Raw genomic sequence first — 9,661 nt, 5'->3', positions numbered from 1 at the left:
AGTAACCGTCGGTCGCATGGCAGTCAACCAAGATTGGCATCTACTGTGTTTCAGGTAATTGTCTCCATGGTTCGTGCGCGTGCTGCTTCGTGGCAAATTGATCTTCATGGGCTTATGTAGTTTGTTTTGTTTGTTCTTTGTTTGGATACTTTTTCTTTGTATGTCCAGTTTCTGCAGTCTCCGGATTGTGGGGTGTTTTTGTTCTTCTGGCTGTTTTGTTTTCTGGTTGTATTGTCCTCTTTGTTGGTCTTGTCTTTTTGTCGGTTACCGTCTTTGTAGGTGCTTTTTTTGCTTTGTTTTCTTGATCCCCGACTATGAGATCACTCCTGTTATCGTATTATTACCTATTCAAAAAATAAAAATAAAAATAAAAACGGTGAGAAATTAAATGCAATAATGTCTTAATTATTCTAGAAATATTGCCACCAAATGCAAACACTAATCATCAGTTACCATCAATCAATTTGCCTTCATTTTTATTAATTGACATTTCATTTATCATGGTTTGTAATTTGCTTGCAATTGCTGTCTTTTTTTCTGTTATTGCTGTCTTATTCCACCATTTTATTGCTCATCTGTCCAAACAAAATATATCTACAAATTTTAAAATAGATAAATATAGGTTAAACATATTTTTTTAATTAATAATTTAATCTTTAAGTTTGTATAACAACTTATTCTTTATACTTTTGAGATTTACAACAGTTCAATACCTAAACTTTAGTATATTACATTTTTTTTTAAACACTTTTAGTTTAAAAATGAAATAAAATCAAGTGTCGGTTCAATTTTTGTAATTTAAAAACAAAATTAGTATCTATGCCAATACAAGTATATAGGTCTACGATAAATATAATTTGCTTCATTGAGTCTATAAATTTTAATAAATCTTCTTGAAAATTGACATTCAAGACTTAAATTATTAATTCTATAAAGTTCAAAGATCAAAAATATTTTTTTACGATAAAAAATATGTTTTGTATATGAAATACAAAATTTTATTTTTATTCTGTAAAATGTGTTTTATCTTATAATATATGATATAAAAGAGATAAATATGTTATTTGGTGCATGATGTCCATATTATTTTTTTAATCAAATGTGTCCCATCCTACCTATGATATATCATATGAAACAGAACAAGATCTGTATTTATTTCTCTTTCTTTTGGTTTTACTTTTAGAGGCTACTGATGCACTAGCTTGTAGATTAAATCTTTTCATATAATTCAAATTATATGGAAAGCAATCTATCTATTTACAACTCACTCTAACCATATTGTGGAAATAACTTTAAATGAAATAAAAAAAAAAAAACATCTATGAAGAATTTCTTAAGTGATGAATTGTGGTTGGACGAATGAATGCGATTTCACAAAGATGATACAACCTATTATTTTAAAACACATTGTTTTACATGATTTTGGTGGCATTGAAAAGGTTAATTCAATTTTATATATATGTAGGTATATTTTCATACTTTACGTCTTATCCCAATCATAAGAGAAAAATCATAGTAAATTAAATTATTTTCATCATAACCCTTCTTATATGTCACGTACTATATTTATCAATATCATCGAGATACATACAATATTTGAAAGGAATCAATATTAATTTTTTATAAAGATCAATAATTAGGGTGTAGGAAAAGAGAGAAGAATGAAAAATAAGAGTGAAAATGAAGGAAACTGATATTTATGATGATGAGAATAGAGTGCATTTTGGATGTGGAAAAAAAATATAGAAATTAAAATTAAAAATGAAGAAGTGAAATCTAAGGGAAAAAGACATTGGAACACATTGCATTATTATAGTCATAAGTTTGATTCTCAAAAGGCAAAAGCATATCATCCCCAACAAACCCCATTTGATCCTGAGACCTCACACGCTCCATCAGCCACGCTTCCGTTTGCGGCTGAGTCGGTGACGGTTGCGATGGAGGCGGAGGTGGAGCTTGAGGCTGAGGCTGAGACTGCATCGAAAGCGTTTTAAGAGAATCGATGCGTGTAGCAATGTCTTAAAGATTCCGATCAATGAGCCAACCAAGGTCATTCAAATCAAGCATGTTGATGTCCTGCAACCCTTTTGTACCAATGAGGCTCTGAAACATGAGTTGTGTGATCTCTTTCTTTCGGTTGTCCTTTCTCATTTTCTTCAATTGCTCGTTTTCCTTTGCAATCGTCTACTGTAGAAACGTCTCCTGATTTATTTATTTCAAAAGATGTCTATTCTTTCAGAAGCTACGTTGTATAATAATGTAACAACCTTTCGTAAATGTTTCAGAACTATTTACCATTTTCTTGCTCTGTTCCATCTCAGGCATCTTCTTGAATTGGGAGAGAACACGTTGGACTCCAATAGGGGAAGGCCAAAAATCAGGCTGAGAATCATAGGGACTAAAGATGATTGCACAAGCCTCAATCCCACAAAGAATGCTCAATTCACTAATTTTCTTCATAAGCCCTTTCTTTCTCTTCTTGTATGTTGCCTTTCTTGCAGTGTCATTTGAAATGTAAGCAAGTTTCACTTTCTTCCTTGTCATAATTTTTTTTCTGTTTTTTTTTTGGTTCAAATTTTCATTCTCATTTTGTTTTTAATTTATATAGATTTGAATATCAAATCTGATTGGGGTATGATTTGGTTGTTGGGTTGGACCAATTTAATGTTGTCTTTGGTGTCACATTTAATTTGGAAAGATTGAGATGATCATGCAGGGATTATTATTTTATTTGGTGGGTTAAGTGAACAGTAATCACATTGATATTCTGATTATTATATTATTCACAAGATCCAATAATTTCTTACCTTTTTTTAGTATTGTTTTAATGATTAATTACTATCACAAATGTGACATTTAATTATAATCAAAAGAGGAGAGATGAGAAATAGGGGATTAAAGAATAAAGATATATAAATTAAAATATTTTAAAACATAAGGCATATTCCTAAGGGACTTTAAGATTAAAGAGAGAGATTAGACCACATATTTAAACATAAAATCAAAGTTAAAAAAAATACATTACAACATATATTATTGATAAAATAAAAATATTTTAAAATAGGTCCAAAATTTAAAATTCTCACCATTTTCGAAAAATAAATTAAAAATCAGTAATATTTAAATATACAAATAGTTTATATCTCTACAAATTAATTAGCATAATATTAAAACCTAGAAAAGTCCAATGGGCTTATACAAATAGTAAAATTAGAAAATAAAATCTCCTCCAACCACTAAAGAGGATCTCCAAGTAACCATTTTGAATAAGGGTTTGGCCCGCTACATTGTGGGCTACCTTATTTTGAGGTCTAGAAACATATCTCCGACTTTAATTCTTAGGAAAATTATGATGAATAGTTAAATAATAATATTAATGGATAGCACTTTTGAGGATAATAATTAAGTGTTTATCAAAATCTTAAAATAATTGTAAATATAGTTAAATCTAGTAGTGAGATCTCTACTGCTAATAGATTTCTATCCTATCACCGATAGATTTTGAACGCAAAATCTAAATTTTGCTATTTAATGCAAATTCTTTTGCAATGTGCTATATCGACAAATAATTTTGTCCTAGTTTCTATATTTGCAACAGCCTCTAAATAAAAGTGAGTTTTTGAAAAATATTTTTTTCTCAAATCAATCTAAATTCGCTCTAAATCTATTTTGTTCTTGTATTCGTTTTGTAAGATGGCAAGACTAAAGTTTTCAAATAGAGAGTGCAATTTCACAACGAGAAATTGGCAATGGTCATGGTTGGAATAGAAAGAGATGTGTTTAATCATTACAAAAACTTCAAGCCGACATTTCCAAGTTGTGCCCAAGGATCTTAACCATTGCCTAGCAATTATGACCATAGAATATGAGAAACTTAAATGACGACACTTCTTATCCTTATAAGTATATTGACATCACGATTGGCATGATTAAAGACGTTGAATCTCACCTTAAATAAGTATTTAATGCCTCAATATAAGCTTCAATATAATATTTACAGTCTGAAGTGCATGGCTTGTTTATAGGTTGTGTGAAGATTATGCATCTTATCTTATCTTATTTTTTATTTTTTTATTTTTTTTAGAATTGATTATGTATCTTTACTATTGTACTCTTGTATTTCTATAAGCTATACGGTTTGTATCTGTGCAAGGTAAATAAAAACCAGGGTCATCTTTATGTAATAGTAGTGGTGATTAGATGCTAATATATTTCATTTTTGGGGTACAGTAGATGATTGAACAATCATATCTATGATGAAAAGTTGATAGTAAAAATATGTTGAGGGTTCTTAATATCTGATACATTTACCGTATGGAACTTGAACTACCATAACTTAGTAATTTAGAAGTACTAATATAAAATTGGACTATAATGTCTATGGAAAGCTGATACAATGTCGGTTGACAACCAACATTGAAGATCGTATTATTAAAGGTCTTCAATGTTGGTTGTCTACTAAGTCGGTTTGGAATCGACATTATACATGAAGATCAATCCTCTTTGATGTCGGTTTCAATCGATATTGAACACCTTCAATAGAACCTTCTTCAATACCAGTTATTTTTTATGTCCATTCACCTTTGAAGTCAATCAATAACAGACATTAAAGGGTCTATCCGACATTAAATGACTCTCATTGTTACTATATTGAAAAAAAATTGATTTTGCTTCGTTGGTTGGTGGTGATCTCAATGAAGTAATGCGGAGAAGTGAGCAAATGGGGGGAGCGATTCATAATAAGCCCAATATGGAAAAAATCCAGGAGATAGTATTTGATGTCAACTTATTTGATCTGGGATTTAATGCCGTAGTCCGTTTACATGGACTAATAGATGGACAAATAGCAAGCCGATCCTTAAAAGATTGGACCATTTCCTTGGAAATGAAAACTTCAATGGTTGTTTTTGAACTATAGGGTGCAGCATCTTAAATGGTATAGTTCGGATCATCAACCCATTTCTCTCGAATTGTTACTAGATCTTGTAGAAATCGTAGAAGAGGTTGGAAAAGGCATTTTTAGTTTGAAGAAGCTTGGCTAGGTGATAAGGAATGAGAGAGTGTAATTCGTGATCGTTGGAAGAATGTGGGGCTGCATGGTCTTACGTCTTGCTACGAATATCAATGAGTGCGGTCAAAAGCTTAAGGCTTGGTATGATTCTAAGCCAAGAAACTTCTCACAGCAGATATGTTGTTTACATGATCAGATTCAAAGAGTGATGGATGATAGAGCGGGGCCTAATTTTCAGTTTGTTAATGCTCTTGAGAGAAACCGTGAGGATGTTCTAAATCAGGAGGATATTTATCGGTGCTCGACATGGAAGAATAGTTGGCTCAAATGGAGGGAAAGAAATACGAAGTGGTTCAATCGAAAAGCGTCTATTCGAAGAAATAAAAATGCCATTAGAGGAATTAATGACGTTTCTGGATGATGGGTTTTACGTCTGATAGTGATATGGAAAACGTGTTTGTTCAGTATTTCTCTAACATCTTTAATCTTAGTAACCCTAATGATGTGCACATGGATCTTGCAATGGAACCCATTCAAGGAAGAGTTTCTCAGGAGATGAATATTTTTCATTTAAGTGAGTGTTCTGGGGAAGAAATCAAAACTGCATTATGTCACATGTGTCCATCTAAAGCTCTGGTCCTGACAGGTTTCTTGCTACTTTCTATCAAAAGTATTGGGACATCATAAAGGATAAAATTGTGGTAGCTTGTCGAGAGGTTCTTAATTGATAGAAATTTGTTAGAAGCTTCAACCAAACAAATATTGTCCTAATGCCTAGCAAGAAAAACTCGACTGAGGCGTCAGATTTTTTTCATATAATTAGTCTATGCAATGTTGTTTATAAGATTGTTGCAAAGGTGATATCAAACAGATTGAAAATCATCTAACCTCAGATTATATCTCATGCTTAGAGACATTTGATCCCGGTAGACATATTATACAATAATCTTATTGTTGGGAATGTTGTAAAACTCATCGTTCGTGAATGTTAGAAACATATTCTATTTATCAATAAAAGTACTACTGAGTTTTTTCATTAACTAAAATGTTATTGATATTGCATTCTGTTATAAAAATCTAAAAACCAAATTCATGGCTATAATATGAATACTTTGATTTTATATGGAGACATAAAAGTGGATCAAGTTTTAGTATATAGCCAAAATGGTCTATAAGTATATGGATGGGATTAGGTACCTCATCCTGGAAACACTATTGGATGCGGCCGACTTTGTATATTGATACAAATATATGTGATCCAAAAATCATTCATGTGGAGACATGTGAGTGCGGGCATTCTATGCAAAGGATGTTTGCATAAGATTGGACATCTAAATAGTCACTTTTCCTTATAACAACTGTTTACGGTTAAAATTGATTATTTCAAATTCGATGACCTAGGGTAACTCGATCTTAATCCTGAGCTAACTATGAACTCCTGTCTATTCGGGATTATCCTTTGATCTCCATAGGTGAGAGTAGTCCAACAACACTTCTGAATAAGTTTCCCATTTTAGGGATAAGATATAATAAATAAATGGGGCCATAGTCCTACAAGATGGAATTTACTCCTACTCGACTTAGGGTTAGCAAATAAGTTGTTCTCTTAAATACTAGTTTCTGGTCTTGAGCAACAAGGCTTCACCCTCTAATGATTAAGAGGATCATGGTTTATTAGTTGCACTATAAACCAATTGTTCAATAGAGGATCAGTGAGAGCTTAAGGAATAAGATGTATTTATAGGGGTAAAACGGTAATCTTGACCTAGCTGTAAATACGAACGACCTGTGAAGGATTGACTTACTGATTATGGTTAAAGTGGACATAAATATATCTACAGTGTGAGTTATAGTGGTATGTCTCAATAGTTAACGAATATTGATTCATTCGGTCTAAATAGTTTAGCCAATTGATCTTAAATCATTGGAGCTCATGATCTATAAGTCCATAAAGTCCCTCTACTAGCTCATAAAATTATATCTTGGATTAGTGAATTGAGTGGTTTTGAAATGTTCAATTCGAAATTAAGGTTTTGAATTGGAAGTGTTCAAATTCAATTTAGGGTTTGATTAATTGTATTCGACATAATAAACGTTTAATTTATCAAAATTGAACGTAATTGGAGAGATTAAAATATTAAAATATTGTTATAAATATTAATTAATATGAATAAGATTCATGTATAAATTAGGTGTTTGATTAATTTCATATTTGATATTAAATTATTATTTAATTAAATAATTAAATAAGTTTAATTAATTATTTAAATAAAACTATTTTCAATTTAATAAATTCATTCATATTTGAATTTTGTTTAAATTTAATTTTACTAGAAAATTAAATAAAGAAAAAATTGGAAAATAGTAAAATTAGTTTGCTAGTGGATTATTCCAATCTTTTTGTTAATTGAGGTGGATTAATCTTTTTCTTTAATACCTAAGTCCACTAACTCATGCAGCTTGAGGTGTCAAGTTGCCAAGTAAGTGGATACTTGCCTAAATTGAATGGATAAATACTCAAATTTTTTATATTGGAGACGATCATGCAAGTTGAAATTAAAAAATCTTGCATTCTCTTCAAACCCTTTTCCTTCTCAACCCAATTCACCTCAATTTAGAAATTCTACCTCTCAGTCCATGTTAGAGAATAGTAGAGAAGATCATTGTGATGGTCTACTGGTGATTTGGAGATCCAATTCGTGGTGAGGAGTAGGAATCAAAGAGTTTCATCAAAGGTTATTATTCTTGAAACCCTCTTTTTATAAAATCCGTTTTCAACATATTTTTAAACACAAATTAAGTATAATTAGAGTGATTATTGATTATGATTACTTCCGCATTTTGCATGTTTATCTCCCACTTATTAGGCAAGATTGTTTGCATTATATTTTTAATAAAATGCAAGGAAAGAGGGGTTTTGCTACTATTAAACTCAACATGAGCAAAGCTTATGATACAATCAAATGGAGTTTTTTTTTTTTTAAACATTTGATAGTGAAGATAGGGTTTTAGATGTATAGGTTGATCTTGTTATGGATTGTGTTACCACTGTGAGTTTGTTGTATCAATCAATTGAAGTTCAAAGAGGTGAATGATTTGAAGAAGTACCCGAGGCTTTCTTCTTGTTTGTCCAGGAAAAAGATTTCGGGCCTCCGTTTTCTGACCGAAAAAGTTCAACGGGTGCTTGCAAATTAGATGGGTAGACTTTTTTTTTTCAGTTGGGGGAAAGAGGTTTTGATTAAAGCTATTGCCCAAGCTCTTCCTATCAGGGTTGGTGTCCTAAATCTCATCGTCTTATAATTTGTAATTGTATTGTACAAGCATTGTATTTATTTAATAAAATAAGAGGTATTTTATTTGACATTTAATTGCATTAACCCACAAACCATTAAACTAATATCCAAGGTTATCTTTTGTAACTTAACCATGTATGTGGAGACATATAGGTGGATCATGTTTAAGTAATAACATAAACGGTCTATAATAGATGGATAAGGCTTGGTACTTTATTCTAGTGACACTATGAATACTACCCGCTTTGTAGTTGTTATAATTGTTGTAAAGTACTACAAATGATCTGATCCTGATCATTCATGTGGAGACATGTGAGTAGAGGTATTCTATACAAAGAGTTTGTATAAGATCGGACCATGAAATGAATAGTCTTTCTATATAACACCGTTACAAGAAGAGACTTACATTTCACCAGGATGACCATAGATCACTTGACCTGAATCTTGACTGAGTTTTAAACTCCTGCCTATGAAGGCAGTCCTTTGATTTGCATGGATGAGAGTGGTTAGTTTCATCTGAAGGGATCAGATCCCAAAGCGAAAGCGTTGTGAATGCCTTGCATCCCTCAAGTCGATTTCTACATAAACAAAGAAGTAAACTAAAACACAATATGCACAGTATAAACATGTAAGTAGCATGTTGTAAGGGAAAAGTTAGAACCATTCTCACTTTTGTAGATTCTCAAGTTCCAAAAATGATCCTCTCGAAGTTCCAACGAACAACTCCTCCAACGATCTTGAACACGAACGATTTCTTGAAATATCTTGAATACGACCACGAGAGTAACCTCATTATTCTCAAGGATTCCAACAGAATGATAGGTGGTATCCAACTATTGGAAGAGGGTGAGGAGAAAAAACTTTTGGAGAGTAGAAAGGTTTTTCTTTAATGGGTTAAGGAAAAATTGCACAATAAATTCTGCCAATTCACTTGTGTTGTGTGTATGGTGTATCTCCCAAAAGGGTCATAAGGAAGACTTTATATAGAGAAGAGTCAAACTCGTTTCCTATTCCTTTTCTTATTTCCCTTTATGCACAATTAATTAACTAACACTTATTTAATTTAATTTTGACATTAATTAAAAAACCATTTATATATTAAATCTAATTTAAAGTGTGTATATATATATATATAATTATCATAAACATCATATGTATATGTGCAATTTCTCTCTATTAATTATTTCTTTGTGAACTTAATTCACTTGAATTATTTATTTGAATCTTATTCTAATGCTCATTTCCAATTTAATTTGAATTATATATCATATCCATAATCAATTACATATTAATCATATTAATATATAGTTTCCTCAAATTGATTTGAACAATTCAAATCATCCTTAATTAATATCTT

At 31.2% G+C, this 9,661-nt stretch overlaps 1 long non-coding RNA gene and 1 pseudogene across 1 annotated transcript; one reads left to right on the top strand and one right to left on the bottom strand.

Annotated features, from left to right (window-relative positions):
- Positions 1 to 1,671: 1,671 nt before the first annotated feature.
- Positions 1,672 to 2,544, bottom strand: LOC120069672 (agamous-like MADS-box protein AGL80; annotated as a pseudogene).
- On the top strand, positions 1,808 to 2,743 carry LOC150035001 (uncharacterized). Its single transcript, XR_016530778.1, has 2 exons — positions 1,808 to 2,136; positions 2,322 to 2,743. It is a non-coding gene; the product is annotated as an uncharacterized LOC150035001 (long non-coding RNA).
- Positions 2,744 to 9,661: the final 6,918 nt, after the last annotated feature.

The sequence above is a fragment of the Benincasa hispida genome, chromosome 7, assembly GCF_027475165.1.
Source record: "Benincasa hispida cultivar pf3 chromosome 7, pf3_genome.v1.1, whole genome shotgun sequence".
Taxonomy (NCBI): Eukaryota; Viridiplantae; Streptophyta; class Magnoliopsida; order Cucurbitales; family Cucurbitaceae; genus Benincasa; species Benincasa hispida.
Note: the sequence above shows the minus strand (reverse complement) of the source record. Positions and strands in the feature narration are given on the sequence as shown.